Below are 23853 nucleotides of genomic sequence, written 5' to 3'. Positions count from 1 at the left end.
TCCTCATGTTCCACCAAACTATCATTTCTCAACAGCGCATAATGGCAAGAGACTCATACTTCAGGATCCATAAGGTTATAAAGATTTTATGGTTTGTTAGACCAGTTTATGTAATGTTTCAACATTAGCTTGTAAATTGATAATAACATATTTTAGTACAGATCTTACTAAAATAGTACCTTAAACAAGTTATCGGTGTAGATTTTAGAGAATGAATATGCTGCTGGTTTGCTATTTCAGGGCAACTTGGCATTGTCTTTTTTTAGCTCATATTTAGGGAATCGCATTACTGAGACTTTTTCTCTCTTCTGATGCTTCTAGCAGAAGCAGTCCACAGCAAACTCTCTGAAACCCTGGGCTTTTCACTTTCTCCATTTCCTTTTCCCACAATAACCATGAGCCTTAGGTAAGGAAGGGTCTTATAAATGTTTTCATTGGGACTGTGATACACAAATTCATTTTGATTGGTTGTGGTTTTCTGTAATGGTATGTAATTGCTGCAGAGATGTTTCTTTGGTGAAGGGTGACAACTGCTCTTATCTATAGGTGCAAGGACAGATTTGTAGAATCTAGGATATAGTCAACGATTGTGGTGGTATGGCAAAGAGGTGTTTGTAGGGTCTATAAATTTTTAGTTTCTTGTTTTAACTCTGTTGGTCAAATTTAGTTGGTTTTGTTTTTCATGCATATAAATAGGTATGTATAATTTGTTTTGTTTTTTATTTTTAAACAGGTTCTTGCTACACAGCCCAGGCACATGTAACTCTGCCATCTTTTCCTGAAAATGGAATGACAAGTGTGTACCACCATGCCTAGTCTATTTTCTATTTTATTTATTTATTCATTAATTTTTACTTTCAAATTTTTGTTCTATGTATGTTTTTAAAATATTGTTTTTCTGTATCTAATGTTGGCCTGGCCTGGAATTCATTATTTAATTCAGGATAGCCTTCAAATGCTATTGTCTTACTTCAACCACCAGAGTGCTAGAAATGCGAAGGTGTGCTACCAATTTTGTCCAATTTTGCTCATATTGAGTATTGCTGGCATTCAAAACAATAGTACAATTCCATCATAAGCATTTCTGTCCACTACGATATCACTTTAAATTTGTCTTAACTTTTAAATATAGGCATTCTTATAGCAATGTATAAACAGTTTGTGAAGAGATAACTGTACTCCAGTCATTTACACTATCTTGCTGTAAAGGTAGGTTATATGAAAATGAAGGATTTGATATTTGGGGTCATTTCTTTTTTTCTGAGTTAGAGAAAAAAATAATGTTTGAACATTTTTAATTCTACAGAAAATCATCATTTTATGAACATATATTTTGGGTGTTTACATGTTGTATAAAGTTATATAGGTGTATTTTAGTGATTAAACTGAAAAATATATAAAATTTAACATAGTGACTTTGGATGTGTGAAAACAAATAGAACAGCAGATGTTTGTTGGTACTACCTCAATAAATGAATTAAGATAATGTTATGAAATTAGTTTGCACCAGACATTCCACGGTACCTTCATGTATCAAATCATTAGGTCACCAATTTTAATTTGTATCATTAATCTATTCTCATAGTTTTTGAAGTAATCTTTAAAAGGTACTATTTTTAGAATTCCCATAAATGAAAGAATCTGAAAACAAGCTACCATTTGTGTGTTTTAAATGATTTCATTTTTCTTATTCTAGCTTCAATTTAGCCAGACTACTAATACCTGATTATCTCAACCAACTGTATTTAGAATTATTTTCTGTTTCCTCACACTGTATCTTATAAAAATAAACTAACTATAAAATGTGCGTTTACATGCAAAATATTATATTTCTATGTCTAACTTCTCTTTCAGGATTATGGTGTTATGACAGAATATGAACTGGATTGCTTCTGGGGAAACAAATCAAGTATTTCCAGAAATCCTGTGGTGATTTATTATTTATGTGTGTTTGCATGAGGATTCAGCAAGCAAAGTTAGCCACAAGCCATAGAAGCCAGGCACACACATTTAATCTAAGCAGTCAAAAGCTAGGGAGTGATAGTATACACTTTTAATGCTAGGACTTGGGATTAAGATGCAGACAACCATCACGGCTTAACAAGAAACCTGGCACTAGGAAAATGTCCATGATCCACAATGATAAACTCAACTTAGAATCTAAGTCATAGTGAAGAGGCTACCATAAATGCCCTTCCCCTATAATGAGATTGATCACTACCTTAAATGCCAATCTACAGGCTTCTTTCAGTAGCTGATGGAAGCAGAAGCAGAAATTTAGAGCTAAGCACTTAGCAGAACTCCTGGAATCCAGTTTTAGAGAAGGAGTAATGATGAGCAAAGGGGTCAAGACCATGATGGGGAAACCCATAGAAACAGTTGACCTGTGTAAGTGGGAGCTCATGGATCCCAGTCTGACAGCTAGGGAAACAAGTTAAGACTGAACCAGGCCTCCAGATTGTAAATGGTAGTTGGGAATTTTGGGTAGATTGTGGGACCACTAGCATAGGATCCAGTATTTATCTCTAGTTCACAAATGGGCTTGGGAGCCCATACCATTTGGATGGATACTCTCTCAGCCTAGATACTCAGGAATCACCACAAAATAATCCACACCACCAGAAAATCTAAGAAATAAGGAGGACCATAAAAGAGACATATATGGTCCCCCTGAGAAGAGGAAAGCAACAAGATCTCCTGAGCAAATTGGCAGCATAGGGGGAGAAGAGAGAGTGTTTGGAGAAAGAGAAGGGGAGAAGGGTCAGGTAGAGGAGCACATGAGGGAGCAGGAAGACTGAGTCAGGGGAAGAATAGAGGAGAACAAGAAAAGAGATACCATAATAGAAGGAAACATTATAAGTTTAAAGAGAAAACTGGCACTAGGGAAATGTCCAGAGACCTGCATGGATGACCCCAACAAACAATCTAAGCAATAGTGGAGAGTCTACTTAAATGTCCTTCCTTGATATCGAGATTGATGATTACCTTATGTGCCATCCTAGAGCCTTCATCCAGCTAAACACTGAGAGGAACTCTTGTAAGCTGGTTGCAGAAAGGAGGAAGTAATGAGCAAAAGCATCAAGACTATGCTGGAAAACAGAAACAAATGACATGAACAAAGGGGAGCTCATAGACCCCAGTCTGATACCTAGGAAACCAAAACAGAACCAATCCAGACCCCCTGAACATGGGTATTAATTAGGAAGAATGGGAGTCTACAGGGCCTCAGGTAGTGGACTAGTATTTATCCCTAGTATATAAATGGACTTTGGGAGCCCATTCCACATAGAGGGATACTCTCTCAGCCTGGACACATGGGGGAGAGCCTAGGCCCTGTTTCCAATGATAGAACAGACTTTGAAGATCCCCCATGGAAGGCCTTACATAAGCTGGGGAGCAGAAAGGGGATAGGATAGGGATTGCAGGGAAACAGGGGAGGAGGGGAGGGTGAGGGAGCAAGGACATGTAAAACAAGCTTGTATCAAATTTAAATTTAAAAAATTATCATAAAATACCAATAATATTTAATAGCACGTGGTACAATTTTCTTTTAGAATTTTAATCAGAACTTTTGTGTTATTGTCATTTCCAATAAAATTGCTACACTTCATATCATTTCATAACATTGTTTATGAAGAAAAAATTTTTACATAATTAATTTAACTGTTTCTAAGGTGATATTATATCTAAATTTCATATTCTAATCTTTGTAGAATTAACTACCTAAAATGATAATGGGAATGAATAGTATGACAAAATATGTTTTATTAAATATCTGAAGTAACCTTGTGTTTAAGAAATAATTTTCTGTAACATGTGATTGAGTCCTTACTTCTTACATTGTAGAGAACAACATATCTCATATTAAGCACTTCACTTTTTAAAGCTAGCTTTTAAGGAGTAGGGTTTTTCCTTCAGCCGCCTGGTCTGGTCTCACTGCCGTGCCAGCCCCAAATAATGCACAGAGACTCTGTATTTGATATTATGCTGTTGGCCAGTTACTTGGTTCTTATCGGCTAGCTCTGCCTTAAATATTAACCCATCTCTATGTATTTCCATGTGGTCTTACCAGTGAGAGGCGGCTGGCTGTTCTGCCTTCTCCAGATTTTCCATCTTGGCTCCTCCTTACTACTTCCCCTTTCCTCCTTGTCTCCTAGTCCCTCCTATCTTCCTTTCCTATTGGCCAACAGTGCTTTATTCATTAACCAGTATGACAAACAAACATACATAATGGCATCTCCCATCACTAGCTGGAAGAAAAGTATAAAATATTATCAGTTTTGTTTTTGGAAATCTTTGTTTCAGAAGTTAACATTATTGCTGGAAGGCTAGCCATGTATTCTAAATTCAAGATGTGAAGCAAATAGTTTCATGATCTCCCAGAGACTACCATTGTGAACCTTTTTAAGATTTCAGGTACACAGAATTTGTTTGTAAGCAAGCTGTAACTGGCTACATAGAAATAACCATCATTGGTGAATCATTCAAATAGACCTGGGCATAAAATGTCAGACTGTTGAAGGAGTACAGTAAAATTCTATGTTACATTTTTCTGTAAACACTGATAAGTATTACTGTAGTTTTTTTTTTGTTTGTTTTTGTTTTTTTGTTTTGTTTTTTGTTTTCTTGCTCTTACTTTTCTAGCTCTTTGCTCCATGGTCTGTTGTAGTTCAAAGTTTTTCTTGGTCTTGCCCAGTCCCACTGCACCAGTTTGCATCCCACCCTCCATTTCCTTGAAGATGCTAATGAAATAAAAATCTGAGGCTTAATAACAAATACAATTTGTAGGCCAATGGCTCCAACATATTACTGGTTAGTTCTCTCATAAAATATTCTATTTCTATTATACTATGTGTTGCCAGGATGTGACCTACTGGTAACACTGAGGCCTGTTACTCCTTCAGGAACTACATGAATCTCCTGACTCCACTTTCTTTGTCTCTGTAACTATGCTTGGATATGAAGCCTGGCTATACTTTACCTTGTCAATGGTCAAAACATATTTATTCATCAACCAGTAAAAACAACACATACTTCCAGTATATAGAAGGAAATCTCATAACACTCTGAGTGTTTTGGGGATCCTACCACCCAGGTCCCAAATAAATATACACAGAGAGGTAGTCTTACCTATGCATGTGCAGCCTTAGCTTGGTTTGTTCCTAGCCAGCTTTCCTTAACTTAAATTGTCCCATCTACCTTTTTGTCTCTGGAATTTTACTATTCTCCATTTATGCATTTCTTGATTTGTTTCTGACTCTATGTAGCTGGGTGGGTGGCCTCTGGACACTGACTATTTCTCTCTATCCTAGATCTTCCTCCCAGATTTCTCCTCCCAACTATTTGCTCTGCCTGCCAAGCCCCATATATCATTTCTCTCTGCTCAGCTCTCAGCTGTTCAGCTCTTTACTAGAACAATCAGGTGTTTTAGACAGGCAAAGTATCACAGCTTCACAAAGTTAAACAAATGTAACTAACATATATTAAACCACTATTTCATAACATTTACCCTTATTTTAAAACATGAGCTTTATTCAGAAAAGTCCAGTAGTTTACTTGAAATTGCAAAGGAAACAACTCTCAAAGATAAGATTCAAATTTACCAGTTATAACTTCAAATTGTTTATTTTACTAATGAAGTCAAGGACTTCTTTAAATGGTTGTTTGATTTTAAGAAGTTGGCCAAAATAAAGATAAAGAGATCTTATCTTTTCAACTTATGTCAAAATAATAACACATACATAGTGAATAATGAGAAAGTTTTCTAAAACTATGATCATTAAAAAAATTAAATAAAAGTACAAACAAGTAAATCTGGATTATATTTATGTTAATGATCTCCATAAGAGCTGAGTATAATGGATATTTAACATCAACAAGTAGTTACCATTTAATTTATAGCATCTTATATACGCATATAATCAGGAGACAGTGCTGTACTGGCAAGGTGAGACTCTTCACTGAATACTTCATTTGGACAGATGAGGGAGTATATAAATAGTAGATATATAAATAGGCAAATTATAGATGAAATAGATAATATATAAACTATTGATATATAAAAAAGAAATAGTAGATAGATAAAAGATTAGATAGATAGGTAGAGAGATGATAGATAGACAGACAGATGTATGAGAGAGATAATTGATCATGGATGGCTTATATCATTGTGTAGGCTGTGAATTTTCAAGACCCATTTTGTATAATAACCCAGAAACCCAGGAAAGGATATATATAACATGGTTTCAGTCCAAAGGATGACTTCCTTCCATGGGCAAAATATGTTCTTGCTTAAGAAAGGAGCGAAAACTTAAATTTTCTCTGGCATCATACTGCATTGGCCCTTAGAATTTTGAGTTATACCTTTCCCACACTCCTGTGGGCAGGACTCCACACGATGCCATTCTCTTACAAGAAACCCTTCAAAGAAATACACTTTGACTATTCCTTAAGCTAGTCTGTTTAACAAATAAATTAACCTTCACATATGCTATGCTGTACAATATATTTTTCAAGAACATAAGCTAGTGTTTTGGAAAAGTGAAGAGAGGTTACTTCCAAACTGCTGATGCGCTTAGAATTGATGCCTGCTTAGAAAACTTTCAAGAAACAAGAACAAATTATTCTTCAAGATAATAAGCATTTATAGCAAGTACAAAGAAAATTCCAAAAACTACTAATTCACATGATCAAAGCCACACATTCCCACATCACTTGGATGTCATATGTTTCCATGAGTGGTGAGTGATGGTATGAAGTCATGATCAGTTACAATAAGGATTCTGAAGCCTCAAAATACTCATCTGTTTCTAAGGTGTCTGCTCAAGACAAGACTTAATACCATATAACATTTTTTTTTTGTTTTTAGTTGAAATATAATTGCATCACTTCTCACTCCAGCCTCTCCAAGATATCCTCCGTTGACCTTTCTCATGCCTTCTACTCTTAATTTGATAACCTCTTTTTCATTAATTGTATTTGATACATATTGCATAGTCTTCTCTGGAGTCATGAACACTCAATCACAGGAAACAAGCTTTCAGGCCAGATTCAACTGTAGCCATCTGAGACTTTATCCTAACTGTGTGGCATGTTCACCAATAGAGGATGACTCTCAAACCATGATCAAAAAAGGGCTACACTGATAATCTATATCATTGGAGGAGTCAGACATACTATCCTGATAGACACTTTAAAACTGGTTCTTTGTGTCTGGCCCTTAGGTTTTATTAGTCTATGGTTCTTTTATTTTATTTTATTTTATTTTATTTTATTTTTTTATATTACAGGTAGGTCCCAGTTCCCACAGGCACCCTGACCACCCTCCCCTCCCAGCCCCCCCACCCGCATTACACATATAGGGCTACACCATCCAGCTGGGGTTATATACATCTGTCAAGTCATTTGAACTAGGGACTAGGACTTCTCTCCTGTCTCTAGGTTAAGCGAGTATCCCTCCATGGGGGATTTGTCTGCAAAGTCCTTTTGCGCATCAGGAATACATCCTGGTTCCACTGTCTGAGGTCCCTTAGACTGCTTAGTCCTTCTAGCTGAGACCCATATTCAGGGGTCTGAATCAGTCCCATGCTGGATTCCCAGATATCAGTCTTGTTCAGGTCAGCTGTCTCTATGTGTTTCTGCAACCTTGTCCTCTCTCTTTGCATCTGGATTCTAGTTCAACTCAGTGTTTAGTTATGAGGGTTGCTTCTGTTTCCAACAGGTACTAGATGAGGAAGAGAGAGAGAGAGAGAGAGAGAGAGAGAGAGAGAGAGAGAGAGAGAGGATGTAAAAGAGGGAGCCATTAGTGGTTTGGAGAGAAAACTGAATGTAAAGAAAGGTCTAGTGACCAACAAGACTGACTACAACTAACAATTTGAGCAACCATGGAAAGGCTACCATAAATGCTCTTTCCTGATAGTGAGAGCAACAACTAATTTATCCACCAGTGGTAGAAGAAAACAAAGGGAATAATCTTTGTAGTCAGTATAGGAAAGGACTTTCTGAACAGAATTTCATTTGCCAAGGAATAAAGGGGAACAAATCAACAATGGAGTCCTAAAAATCAATCGTTGGAGTGAGGGAAAACACAACAGAACTAGAGAGAATGTTTAAATATTTGACAGGAGATTATAATGCAGAAAATTCAAAACCAGAAAACCCTAGACTAATAGCTTAAAAACAAGCATTATACAGACTCATACCCTCTGAACATAGGTCTCAGTTAGGAAGCCTGGGCAGACTAAGGGACTTCTGACAGTGGAAACAGGATGTATCCATAGTGCAAGAAAGGACTTTGTTAGCACATTCCCCATGGAGGGATACTCCCTTAACCTAGTGTCAGGAGGGAGGGACTAGTCCCTACTTCAAATGACTTGACAGACTTTCATGATCTCTCCTGGAAGGCCTCACCCTCCCTGTAAAATACTGGTAGGGGTGGAATAGAAGGGCTTTCAGCGGGCATGGGAGGATGGGATGGAGAGAGAACTGGGATGAATATTTAAAATAAGAAAAAATAATAAAATTTAGAAAAAAGTAGAAACACCTTAAATATTAGTCAAGGAACACAAGAGACACAATCAAAAAGTGGGCTTCATTACTAAATGATACATTTACAAAATACTCATACATATAAGACTCAGGCAAAATGGGAGACAAGCCAAGGCAGAAACATTTTACAAGCCAGAAGATCAGAAAGTTTATTTAAGATTATATCTCCTAGTAATATCAAAAGCTATATACTTGTAGAATTTCACCAAAAGTAACTGCCCAAAATAAGCTGAACAATGATGACACCAGTGAACATGAGAAAATGATGAAAAGAAACCTTAAAGCCTCAAACCTACAGAAATAACTTTAGGCATCTGTGAAAAGCAGGGTTTAGGAGAGGTGGTCTTCCCAAGGAAGACTACTGCCAAACAGTCAGCATTGAAAATATGTATATACTTAACATTATATGGAATAAATCTTTGATAAATTTGAATATTTGGTTTAGATATTCTAAATATTTTGTCTGGTCTCTCAATATCTGCCTGAATAAATCTAATGGGTATATTATGGAAAATGTGTGTATATACATGTAAATATAGGTAAACAATAGAAATTAGTTTATAAATGGACATGAATTTGAAGGAAACTAAGGATGGGTATATGGCATAGTTCAGATAGAGAATATGGAAGGGAAAATATAATAATTATTATAAACTTAAAAATAGAGAAAAATTAACAAGGGATATAGGCAGAGATTTTCCATAGAAAAAATAAAAATAGCCAAGAAATACCTCAAAAGGCAAAAGGTGTTTTTTTTTTTTTTTTTTTTTTTTTTTTTTTTTTACCAATTTTAGCAAATAAAGAAGTATAATTTAAAGGAGCTTTGGGATTTTGTCTTACCCTAGTCAGCATGGCCAAGATCAGCAAAATAATTAGTATCCAATATTTACAAGGAACCGTCATCACTGCAGGTAGGAATGCAATTGGTGGGGCCAATCTGGAAAATCAGTATGGATAATCATATGTAAATATGGGTCTTCCACATGACTCAGATATACTACACCATAACATGGGCCCAAAAGATTTGACATCCTATTCAGTAGTCACTTGTTTGGCTGTGCTCATCACTTCCCAATTCACAATAGCTACGAAGTGTAAACAACATAAATGCCTTTAGCATATAAATGAATAATGAAAATGATGTACTGTTAGGAGAAGGTTTTTCCTGCCACTGGTCCCACCACCACGCCAGCCCAAATTAACACACAGAGACTCTATATTTGATATTAATGATGTTGGCCAGTTATTCGTTTCTTATCAGCTTGCTCTGTCCTAAGTATTAACCCATTTCTATTAATCAACTACCTCAAAGACAAAAGAAGGATAATATATAAAGTCTAGAAACGACAGAGACAACTCACTTTCTGGTCAGTCACCCTAAGTTTCTCTGTAATCTTCCAACTTCAGCGTATAGGCCATAGTGTGTCTAGCACACTCCTCAGCAAAGGAGGAAACTAAACTCTCTACCTGTATTGGCAGTTTGTCAGTCACTTTTCTCTGTGTCCAACAGACTGTTTAACAGACTCTTCCATGAAGCAGGAACTCTGTAGCAATGTCCAGGTTATATCAGCAGTCACTTTCTTGTGGATCCTGCATGTCCAGTTTATATAGCATAAAGTCAAACAGTCCAGACAAGAGCAGTATCTTGTTCAAATGACTTGCCATATTGGAAGTAAACTTTATAATGTGTTTCTTCGATGTCCATCTTCCTTTCTGATGCAGGTGGTGTTGCCAGGAGCAGTTGTGCTTCACTGTCAAGAAAAAACCCTACACCATTTTAAATGCCATATTTTGTAGTTCTTTGAAAGGTTTGAAGAATGCCTATTTATCTTAAATACATCTCTATATATCTAGAAATCCTAACTAACTTAACTATAAGTTTAGACTATCATAGGTAGCTATCTAAAATCTGTAGTAAATTATACATTATATTCCTAAATGAGCTATATAAACAAAATACCTAAACAAAAGGAGAAGTATACATATCACAAAATTGACCTTAAATTTTATCCATAAATGAAAATCCATTCCAAAACAAAGTATTCATATCTATATCATAATCCCCTTTTTAACCTTTAAAAAGAGATTGCTTGTGGTCATTAACCATTTATAACCAACCCAATTTAAATGAAAAGAAAAACATTTATAAACAATATTTGGGAATTTGGGCATCGTTCTTTCCAAACTACTTCCTGCTGATAGGGGGCACTGTCATGGGGAATCAAAAGAAGACTCAGAAATCCTGGCTGTAGTCTGCGAGGGTGCTATGTCCCAACTGTTTTGAATGTTGGATCACCTGTGACTCTGTTTCAGGGGATCTGGTTTCATCAAACCACAATAGTTTGGAAGGAATTCACAGCTTTTCATTTTCTGTGGAAACAAAAATAGAAATTCTTTTCTCCAGTAACTTGCCTTTAGACTTAAATTTTGAAGTGAAAGCATTTTTAAAATATATAAATTGGATTGATCCAGCAGCATTTGTTTTAACAGTTGTTATTTCCTCAGCAGTTAAATGATACAAGACAATATACCATACAGTATCCAGATTTTATCGGTACTTTTCATCCTTATGTGACTTTTTTATTACTCTGTACCCTTTACTTTTTATTTTTTTTATTTTTTGAGACAGGGTTCCTGTGTAACTTTTATCTGTCCTGGAATTCACTCTGCATACCAGGTTTACTTTGCAATCACAGATATATGCTTGCCTCTGTGTCTGAAGTGCTGGGATTAAAGGCGTGTGCCACCACACCCAGGTCCTCCCTGTATTTTTAAAACCATTTTATTTTTTCTCTCCCAAGCTTAAGTATATTTTAAAACACACTGTAAACCTTTAGTGGCTTTTCTTAATGTGAATCTGTCTTTATTGTAAATCTTTATCTTTTTCTGGCCATGAGTCTTTATCTGGTAAACAACAACACTGCTAAGATGAAAGTCATAGCTGTGTTAGCCAGGGTGTATCCAAGATGGCGGCAAGTACTTTCACTGCCAGATCTGAGAGCTGTGCTCACGGCCTTGGTCTATGCTGTCATCAAGCAACATGTTGCTGGCTTAGAGATGTGGTCACTGCCATTGCTAGCTCTCATACACACCAATAAATTGTTAACAGAGTTTTTTAAAAGCCGTGCATTTTTTTTGTTTTGTTTTTTTTTTTTGTTTTGTTTTTTTTTCTGCTTATGCATTAAAGGAGCCATACAAATCTCTGCTTGAATCTAACACAACAGAGTCCAACCAAGAAAAATGCTGTTACCAAGAAGCCTTGCTTTTATCTATTTTTTTTTTTTTTTTTTTTTTTTTTTTTTTTTTGGTTTCTTAAATCCTTTTTAAAGCATCTGTTAAGTTTTAAATGGAAGTTCTTATTAGCCAATTTGTGGCGCCATATGTTATGAGTATGGTTTTTCACCTCTGCCGCGCCAGCCCCAAATAACACACAGAGACTCTGTATTTGATATTAATGCTGTAGGCCAGTTATTTGTTTCTTTTTGGCTAGCTCTGTCTTAAGTATTAATCAATTTCTATTAATCTAAGTATTTTCACATGGTCTCATCTTACCTGGGAGCGGGGCCAGCTTCTGGTCCCCCCAGTCTCTCCTCCTTACTACTTCCTCGAATCCTCCTTGTCTCCTAGTCCTGCCTATTTTGTTTTCCTATTGGCCAACAGTGCTTTATTCATTAACCAGTATGACAAACATATTTACAGAATGACATCTCCCATCAATGTACCTATATGTAATAGAACACTAGCAGTAAAGAAAAATACAATAATGAAATCCACAGGTAAGTGAGTGGACCTAACAATATATTAAGTAAGGCAACTCAAATGCAGAATGTCAAGCACAATGTGTTCTCTCAGATGGCTTCCTAGCTTCAAATCCTCAGATGTGAGTATAAAACATGGAGTAAGTGCATCACAGTCTTCATAGGCCTGGGACTTTTGTCATGGGAGCAGAATTAAGTATCAAAACATTTTCCCATTCTCTTATTTTCTTCTTATTTACTTGTAGCTGTGCCTGAGCACTCCTTTCCCTGAGTGTCATACCCTTCTGTTTTCCAAACTGTTCTTTAAAGAAAAAGTGCATTAAACAAAACAGAATCTGAACATTAATTAGTATTCTCCATGTATTACCGCTATAATACCACTAATTTGAATTCAGGTAAGTCAATTTTTTTTTTTTTTTTTTTTTTTTTTTTTTTTTACTGTTGCTCAGGATATGCTTTGGAACTTAGTATAGATAACACAAACACAGTGGCACAAATTTCAATGCCTTATTTGTATATGTTCATGTTTGATGTCCAAGTAATATTATACAAATATATGTATACATATTCATTTACAGTAAAAAAAATATATTCAAATATAAACTATAAGGGTACCAAGGACTGTGCTTGATGGCTTTCTAACCTTCATATTCTCAACACATATGATAGATAGTATTTATCACAGTAAAGAAAAATCTCTGAAATATATTACATCTTTAATTAATGTGACAAATATTTGATTTTCATGCCCTGAATATTTTGTGTTATCTCTTAACTGCTACCCAATCAATTCACCACTACTGCAGGAAATATGTGCAAGTACTTCTTTGATAACACCAAATATCTCTGTTGAGCTTAGGGTGATGGCACATCCATGACATAAATGTGAATCTCCAACATCCACATAGAAAGCGTATGCATCTACACGATGATGCCTGCAACCCCAATGCTCCCACAACCACATAGAGATGGAAAAGAGAGAATACCAGGAAACTTGTGGACTAGCTTGCCTACTGTGTACAGTGGAAAAGCACAGGCCTGTCTGTCCTAACTAAGCTTGAAGGCAAATACCTATATCCAAGATTGTCCACTGACTTCTACGCACACATAAACATGCATAAACAATACACACATATACAAATGCACTCAGTTTTGATTGCGTGGACTTATTTATTATATTTTATCATATCACAATTTTCTTTTGGGACTATGAAGATACAACTTCTTCTTTCTTTAGGTTCACAACCAATAAGAACATATTTAGTTTTCTTTTTATTTTAATTGTGATAATATTTGTGTGCATTAATGTGTTACCATGTACTTTGTTTACAGCATTTCAAAATATCAAATATGTAACTTTTGTATAATTATTACACTGAATGTAGTACATCAAAGCTTGTTGTTCTTGCTAATTATAATATATTATTTCTAGTTCTTCCAAACAAAGTTTCTTGCTCTGAATTTGTGTTTTAGCTGTTTCTGTTTACCCTAATGAAAGCAAAAGTGGTTTTAGATGAAGGAGCAAAATAAAAGATTACAGATAAAGGAAATAATTGTGATGGGCAGAGCATGGGAGCACTGCTTTCACACAGTCATAACAATAATATACACCAAATTCCAGAAGAATTTTGTTCATTCAAGTGCTAAACTATTGTCCCTCTCACCCTTTTAAATGCCTCCTCACTCATTTTTATCTTTTCTTATTAATGAATTTTTTAAATTTATTTTATATACCAACCACAGTTTTCCCTTCCTCCTCTTCTCCTGTCCATGCTCTCTCACTCCCAGGTTCTCATCTACCTGACTCTATCCAGTCCTTGATCACAATTTAGAAAAGAGTCTACCTCCCAGGGGAGTCAACAAAGCATAAAAAATCAAATTGATGCAGGACAAAGTTCCTCTCCCTGTATCAAGGTTGGGCAAAGCAACCCAGCATAATGAATAGGTTCACAAAAGCCAGGTCAAGTGCTAGAAACTGGTCCTTATTCTACTGCTAGCTATTTATGGAAATAGACCAAGGTATACCACTTTAACACACATGCAGAGGTTATAGGCCAGTCTCATGCAGGCTTCCTAGCTGTTAGCTCACAGACTGTGAGCTTCTTTGAACTAAGGTCACATGTTTCTGTGAGTCCCTCCATCATGACATTTATTCCCTTAGCTCATGGAATCCCATCTCCATCTCTTCAATAGGACTCCCAGAGCTCAGCCCAATGCTGGGCTGTGTGTGGATCTATGCACATAATTTTATCAGTTACTGGGTGAAGGTTCTCTGATGACCAATTGGTTACAGGAAATAGCCAGTTCATTCATCCCCTCCACTACGGCTAGCATGCTCATTCTATTTATTTCCCCATAATATGCAAATTTACTATCAATTATTTTACCAGAACTGATAATTATAAACTAATCTAAACAACAAACAACTCAATAGTAATACATAGTATATATGCATCACATTTCTCTTAGATAATCATTAAATATAGTTGGACAGCAACATTTGGATTCTATGGCTAATCATCAGAGTAAAGAGTCATGATCACAAATTATAGTGTGAACATTACTTATATTTGAAAATAAAATAAGATTAATAAGACAAAACGTTTTGATTTAAAGTTTAGCTGTGATTTTGAGAAATGATAGCATAAGTAAGATGATCCACATATTTAGTGGGATGATGATTCACGTATAGTCACTGTGATTTTTTTGAGCTGCTATGACTCATAGTGAAAATTTAACTATCTTATAATAAAATAAACCATGAAAAAAATTAAAAAAGAATCCATAGAACTCATCTCAGAATGTTTTGTTCTAAATTCAGATAAAACTTCCTTTTGCATTACTTTTGGTTGACTTTGCTGTTATTGTTGATGACAAAGAAGTTACAATTATACAATGGAAAAAAGAAAGCATCTTCAACAAATTGTGCTGGCATACCTGGTTGCTGACATGTATCAGATTGCAGATAGTTCCAGATCTATAACCAAGCACAAAACTTAAGTTCAAATCGATGAAAGACATCAACATAAATACAGTCACACTGAACCTCTTATAAGAGAAAGTAGAAGGAACCCTTGAACAGATTGGAACAGGAGACTGCTTCCTGAACATAACAGTAGTAGCACAGACACTAAGATCAACAATTAATAAAAAGGAACCTCCTCAAACTAAGAAGCTTATATAAGGCAAATGACACAGTCAACAAGACAAAACAGCAGTCCAGGGAATGGAAAAATATATTGATCAACCCTACTACTGACAGAGGGTTGATTTCCAGAATATACAAAGAACTAAAGAAGCTAGTTACCAAACCCCTAAATAATCTATTTGAAAAGTGGCGTAAAGAACTAAATAGAGAATTCTCAGTATAGTAATCTGAAATGTCTGAAGGCACTTAAGAAATTGTTCAACATTCTTAGTCATCAGGGAAATACTAATCAAAACAACTCTGAGATACCATCTTACTCCTGTCAGAATGGCAAAAATAAAAAACATCACCCACAGTGTATGCTGGAGAGGATGTGGAGAAAGAGGAACACTCTACTGCTGTTGGGAGTGCAAACCTGTTTAGCCATTTTATAGCACTTCCTCAGGAAAATGGGAATCAACACAGGTGAGGGACATCAACACAGACCCATACTGTGGCAGGACCATGAAACAGATAGCATCATTACAGGCCAGGTTATCCCCCTGGTCCCAGGTGCCTGTGCAGAACACCCAGATTGGCATGGTCCCAAGGCAACACAGTCTTCTGTAAAAAAGATTCACATTTTTAAAAATGAAGAAGAAAGAATTAATTGTTATGAGTAACATGTTCCTCTTTTTGTGATTGTGTTATCTCATTCAGATGGTTTCTTCAAGTTTCATCCATTTGCCTGCAAATTTCAGATTCCATTGTTGTTGTTTTTTTTTTTTTTTTTTTTCTCGCAGAGTAGTATTCCATTGTGTAAATGTGCCATATCTCCTTTATCCATTCTTCAGTTGAGGGGCATCTAGTTTGCTTCCAGTTCTTGCTATTACAAACAATGCTGCTACAAACATGATTGAACAGATGTCTTTGTTCCATGGATGTGGGTCATTTGGGTATATGCCTAAGAGTGGGATTGCTGGGTCCTGTGGTAGACTGGTTCCCATTTTCTTGAGGAACTGCCATATTGATTTCCAAAATGACTGTACGAGTTTGCACTCCCACCAGCAATGGAGGAGCATTCCCCTTTCTCCACATCCTCTGCAGTATAAGTTGTCATTGGTGTTTCTGATTTTAGCCATTCAGGCAGGAGTAATATGGTACCTCAGAGTTGTTTTAATTTGGATTTCCCTGAGAGTTAAGGATTTTGAGCCCTTTCTTAAGTGTCTTTCAGCCTTTTTTGATTTGTATCTATTTTATCTTTCATTTACAGTGTATTTGTAATCTCTGGAAATAGCTATTTGATGTTATCCTTTTGTTTTTAAGCTAAATTTATTAGTCTATCTCACATGCTACAGAAAAGCTAGTAACAAAACTATATAAAGTGTCTTCATATTATCTAGAGGATACTAAGACACAGTTCCTCTCCTTTCTTTCCATTTTCTGAACTTGATTTTTTTTTATTGACATCTTATGAAGTTCACTGGCTCGTTTTTCTACCATTGAGCACATTCACTGTAAATTTTTACTTCAGATATTGTTTTTTCCAGCTATAAAGCTTCCATTTAGCTCTATATTTTACAGTTTCTATTTCTCTACTGAAATATATCTTTCCATCATTTTAAGAGCTTTTACTTTTACCTCAAAGAACACGGTTAAAATTGCTTTCAAGTTTATGTGTAATGATTCCAGTAATTGGTCACTTGGTGCATCTTGTTCCTGACACTTATTTCAGAAGAAGCCTAAACCAACTTTTGTTTTGTTCTGCTTTGATTTATTTTCTTGCCTGTGGTGACCAGGAACTCTAGTCTCAAACTACTACTCTCCCACCTTAGCCTCTGGAGTAGCTGGTACTAATGTGATAAACCTTCACTTCTAGATTAGGCCTTTTCAACCCCTATAAGTAATTCTGATTGGAGTGATTCATATCATCTGAAGAAAGCAAGCAGAATCAAATATGGTGATGCCTTCTCTTCCTGCTCATTTAAAAACTGTTCATAATATCATTAGGCCTAATCCAGGGTACTGAAGTCATAAGAAGCTTGACTAGGCCACCTAGTCCAGTTAAACAGACAAAATAGTAGTGAAAAGTAGTAAGTGGGTGTATTTTATTTACTTACATTGAAAACAGGATTGACAAGGTCCACTAGTCTCCACCAGTCTATCTACGGTATCCTAAAACAAAATCAAGCATTCAGGTAAAGTTGTGGTCCTACCTATCATATTTGTCTGGCCTGCAGGTGGCCAGACAAATGGAATTTTATGAAATCAGCCCGGCAGACAAAGTTCTTTTCTGGGTGGTACTAGAACCATTGCCTTTTCATTTTCTCTGCATGAAGTTACTGAGGAAATTCTAATTTGGGGCTAGAAAACTGTTATTCCAATAATTATGTAGCAAATTTGAAGAAAACATTTCTTTGGGACTTTTTCATTCATGCCAAAATTATAATACTCATCATTGAAAAACAAAAAATAATGGAGATATTTTCTTCGTGAAAGAAAAGTTTTGGTCTACTTCATATTATCACTTGGTAAAAGAACTTGTCATGGTCTATTCAGTAAATCTTCTCTTCAGGACTCTTGTACATTATTCTAGGAGATATTCCCACAAGCAAGGAAAAGGATGGCCATAATATGCTAGACTTTTGAATGTACAAAAGAACAAGTTTAACGAAGGAGAAATATTTTGTGTTAAAACATTATGATTGTGTTTGAATCCTGATTATGAAAGACAATTTTGTGCTACTCACCCCAGTAATTTTATAATTACTCAAAGAAATCCTTTTTAAAATACCAAAATAATGAAGCAAATTCACAGAAAAGCTGCACTATAATTTCCCCCTTCAAGTTTATAACAGAAACAATGTCTTCATTAGCTACTTCATTCACATGAAAACAATGCATGCTGTTTTTCTTTGTCTTCATATAGTTTTCTGAATGTGTTTGCATTTTCTATTGACACACACCATTCAGATAAAGAATCTTTGTGCAATTCCTCCACTGGTACAGCATTTGTCCCAAACTATTTCCTATCTTCCTAAATCCTCCAATTCATGAAGAATTGTTCTATCACACTGTTATTTCTCTAAGAAGAAATAACATGGAGTGATATGATGGAGCAAAAACAGTCAGGCACCAAATATTTATTTGCTTACTACTTTTTTATGAGTATTCTGCTGAACTCTGGAAACAGCAGTATAAGCAAATAACAAACTGTTTAATGTCATATTTCCTTTCACAGACTTTGAAAGAGTATTTCTGCCATATGTATAAATGTACTGTTTTATACTTAAGCATATTAACAGATTTTGATCCACATTTATTTATCTCAGAACAGGACAAATAAATCTTAAGCTTATCTAGAATATATGCAGTCCTTTAATTTTGTTGTAATCATCTATGAGTTCATTATTTTTAATATGTTATGAATATTTCAATAGGAAGTAATACTGAACTATATTTTAGAAACATAAATTTTAAGTACATAGTGTGTTATTAACCAATAATCCACTTGTTTTGATATATTTACTTTTAAAATAACATGGATACTAACATGTGGATATTATTATTGAACGAAAGTTATGACTATACACTCTATCACTTTATCTGAGCTTCCAAATAGTTCCACTGAACTAACTGAATAAAGAAAGGTAGCAAATAGGCATGCATTTTCAGATAGAACTCGCACATTTCACATGTAAAAAGGGTTGACATTAAATAAATATGTACAAGCATGCATACATACAAACATAAATGCATAAAACTAAAATTAGACAATACACAGATGAGAAGGAAATGCACTAAAGGTAAGAAAGACCCTGCCATGCAATACTCTGGCAAAGCAATTTTCTGTGTACTGAGAAAAGTGGCAATGAGAAACTAATTTGGCAGTACCAGAACCACATCTTTTGCTTCACACTGAAAGATTAAAATGAACTTAGTATGAAACAGCTTAGTAGAAGCCCTGTTTTAGAGTTACAAAGGATATCAAACACACACACACACACACACACACACAATCATAGTGTAGCAATTTTTACAGAAAATAGTTTTTACTACTGGTATAGAATAAAAAGGCTTCAAAACCTAATAGGAAAGAACTTGAAGAGACTCTTCAAACAAAATAGGCCGTTGCCATTGCCCTTGTTTACCTTTTAAAACTGGAAGGTAAGATCATATTACATAAGATGTCACGCATTTGGACACAGAGCTAGGAGATCTGGAACTGTCATTACGTGGAAGTCCCCTCCCCATGCACTGGCTCTGAGAGTATTAAAATATGCAACATATGCTCTCAATAAAGAGAAACAGTCAGGAGTTGTAGCCAGGTGCAAAGAATATGAATCAAAACAGCCTGATTGGCAGGATAAGCCCAATGTGTTTCTGTCTTAGAGGTAACAACTAACTACTAGACCAAATTTCTACTGAGTAGAAGGGAATTCGTGTCAGGTACCATAAACCTAGCTAATCATTCTTGAATGATGAAATAATGGACTCTCGAAAAAAAATCCATTACTGTCATTTTCCTAACCCAATGTATCTTCTAACTGTATTCTAAATGCTTATCGTCATACCCACTGATAAGTATAGCCCACACCCCTCATTAAGAAAGCTTCTTTTCCAGCAAAGACTGTGAAAGAGATCTACAACTAGTCTAAATGCAGAATTACCAAGCCCAAATGAGACATCTACAATGCAGCTGCTACATATAAAGCTTAGTATATTTGTAGAACAGGAGGAAGAAAGAGTGTACAGCTAGAGGACAGGACACCTGCTAGGCACCAATAAAAATCTCAGCACAATTGTAGCTTTTAAAAGACCCTCAAAATGACAAAAACAGTAAACAAAGTGAATTGAAATAATTTCACAAAATTCCACTTCTAGATGAAGAGCTACATATATCAATGATAACTGAGAAAAGAAGAATCAATATTTTTTAGAATGAGATACTTGATAGATTATTCAATCTCAAATGATCAAACTTGAACTCAAGTACATACATAAACCACTACATGGACTGTTAAGAATCCTGCTTATATAACAATATAATGAAGATTACAAAAATTTCATAGAAAATGGAAGGACACAGGAGGAGTTAGAGGAAGAAAGGCAAGTAGAAAGGATGTTAATATGTTGCTCATGTATGAAATTCTCAAAAAATAAAATACATAAATACATTATATATAAGAAATACTTAAATATATTATACATAAGGAAAAAACAGGAACAATATCAGCAAGCTTACTCAACTGAAATATTTTCATATAGCAATATGAAGTATAGTTGATATTTTGCCATGAAATTGAAGAATAAATTATAAAATGATATGTCTATGACATAAGATCACAGTTTAAAAAAATTAGGAAGAATGTGGGAAAATAAAAAAGGTTTGAAAAATAGTCTTAGAGACACAATAATTGGAGTGAAATTTATAGTAAAAGTAATGCAGCCATCATGTCTCTCTCCAAATAAAATATAACAATTGCTGGAGCAAAGTCTACATGTAAGCATGTTATTTGGAAATGCAGTTTCAGGAAAAAGAGAGTCAGTGGGAAAGTTAATGAGATAGTGAAGGAGAGAGAACCATATATGAAGACAGCTTTACCAACTTGCTAAAGCATTAAAAAAGTGTCCTTTAATGCTTTTTATTAAAGTACAACTTCTTAGAAGGTCTCTGAAGGCATCATCTGGACTAACTACTCGAAGGTCAGATGGGAGACTTGATCTGCAGACTTTTATAATTCATAATTCAAATTATAACAGCCTTGCAAAAATCAATGTATTGTAAACAGACACTTTAGCTATCAGAATATCAAAACAATGGATCTCAAGAAATTTGAAGTCTTTTAGGATTCTTTGGCTAGGAGAAGAAGGGTTCCCATGAAACCCTGTGGGAAAGAAATCTACACATTTGCAGAGACAATAATGGGACAGTCATCAGTGTTATTATACTTTGGCAAAACTGTTTCCATTTATATACCCCTGAACTTCTATAGAGTCTAATCTCACTATAGTACCATGAACCAGAGGGAGTAGTAACTGGGTATCCTTGATTGTCCAAATTAGTTATGGTATAGTACTTTGAAAGGAAGCAATTTCTAGGATCCAGAATGGCAGCTATACCAAGCTCATTGTCTTCTAAGGAAATCAGGTATAGGGGTGCTTACACAAAAATCAGACTCAATGCAGCTGAAAACAATTATGAAAATAAGGTAAAAAGATTATTCGCAGGTAGCTGATATACCCTCTCTGATAGAAGACAAAGGTATCTCTAACAGCTTTTCACCAAGTAATGAATTGTAAGCATAATTCAAATCATGAATTTAAATACCACAATAGATTTTGTCTTTTATTCTAAACAGTGGAGAATTGAGATGCAAGGTGAAATGATAATAATATGTGTAAAAGAAATTTGAAAATTATTCAAAGTTATAGAATTATTAAGTAACAGAATGAGAAATGGAACTTAGTGGTTCTGATCATTGCCAAGTAAATAAATAGTGTTCAGTACATTTATATTCAAAAATGGTAAGAGACAGATGGCACTGACTGAAATCTTTAAGCTGTAAACAACAGGTGCACAAACACTTGCAAGCACAACACATGCAAGTGTGGAATCATATAGAAACTCTGAAGCATACATAGATTAAAATGACTCACCACTCCTTATCAGACAGATTTTGCTTGTTTATAATAAATTATCAACCAAATTTTAAAAATCTTGCCTTCCAATTTGTCCTTTTGATTTTTGCTTTTTTAGGCTGGGGATATAGTTTATTTAATAACATGTTTACCACACAAGTGTGCATATCTGAGTTTACAAACTGGCATAAAAAGCCCCTCGTAGTGCTTGCACTTATAACGCCAGCATTATGGATGCAGAAATAATCAGATAAATCCCTGGCACTACCTGCCAGCTATCCTAGTCTATGTGTTAAACTTCAGGACAATGAAAAATTATTTTATAAAACACAATAGTGCCTTAGGACCATCACCTAAGGTTGGCCTCTGACTCCCACATGCACAATCACACATGGGCACACAAATGTCACCACATAAACATGAACCCATATGCACCCACACACACACTTCTGCATAGACACAAATGAAATAAAATAACATAAATGTTTCTCTAAATCCTTAGAAGAGTTGCTACTGATGACTGCATTGTTCATGGAAAACCCAGAAAAAGGGATTCCTATTGCAGACATGACCATTTATTTCATATGTAGAACTCTTTGTACATGGTAATGCATTAAATAATTAAAACATCAGAAGAAAAATATAGGGATGTGGCAGTGGTTAAAGCTCTACAAGCAAAAGGATTAGAGTTCTAATTCCCAGAACATGAGTAAATTCTAGATGACAGTGCAGCCCACGGATAATGCCAGCCTTGGAAAGCAGAAACAGGAATCTCAGAGAAAATGTCATTGAGAAAACCTCCCTCAAAGTATAAGGCAAAAGAACAATCAAGAAGGTCCTCATTATCAACTCTGAGCCTCCACGCACAAGCCCAAACACACATGTATGCCCATCTGTGCTCACACATACATCCACGAATATGAAACACAACACACACACATTCATGGAAAGAAGAAAAAAATGAAGCAGAATCATTTAGAAAATTGCTGTTGCACATATTATGCTCAAAGACACTCAATAGATAAACTGGGTCTTACAGATTCATTTTACTTCCTTCTTTCCTTCCTTCCTTCCTTCCTTCCTTCCTTTATTTCTTTCTTTTTTGCTATAAATTACATCAGGTACTACGTTTTTAATGCAAAATACTCTTTGAATTATTTAAGTCTAAAATATTGAGCAAGGAAACAGTGAACACAACCAACATCACAAATAGACCGAAGAGTTAGATAACCACACTAACAACCAATTGACAGGCACTTTTATTTTGAAGTGTTTACTCTGTTCCAGAAAAGATGAGCTGGAGAGACATTTTGCATCTAACAAGTGTCAGCAGGTCATGAAGCCAAAACTTGGCCTGAAGTTTGTTGGCTATTTGCAATACAGGCTTGTTCCAAGGGTCGCAGAGGCTAAGCTTAGCTTTGCATTTGCTGCCAGACTTTATCAATACATTTCACAAAAGTATACTGCACCCGGAAACCTCTGTGAGCTGTGGTGCCACGAAAACTGCTTGCCTCACCCAAAAGAATGGCTGCATTGACAGGAACAATTTGCTATGTGGCATAGATAGATACCACACATGAGGCATGTAAGAAACAGCCTGTTAAGGCTGGTTTTCTTCTTTGATTCTTTGAATTTTTTTGGGGGGGGTTGGTTTGGTCTTTAAACAATAAAATAATGATATATATTTTTTTCTTCTTGCCATAGCTTGGTGATTGTCAGGAGCAGGAAAAAATGGTCTGACAGACTGATGGGTAGACTGAAAAAAAAAAAAAAGGCAAC

The sequence above is a fragment of the Phodopus roborovskii genome, unplaced genomic scaffold, assembly GCF_943737965.1.
Source record: "Phodopus roborovskii unplaced genomic scaffold, PHOROB, whole genome shotgun sequence".
Taxonomy (NCBI): domain Eukaryota; kingdom Metazoa; phylum Chordata; class Mammalia; order Rodentia; family Cricetidae; genus Phodopus; species Phodopus roborovskii.
Note: the sequence above shows the minus strand (reverse complement) of the source record.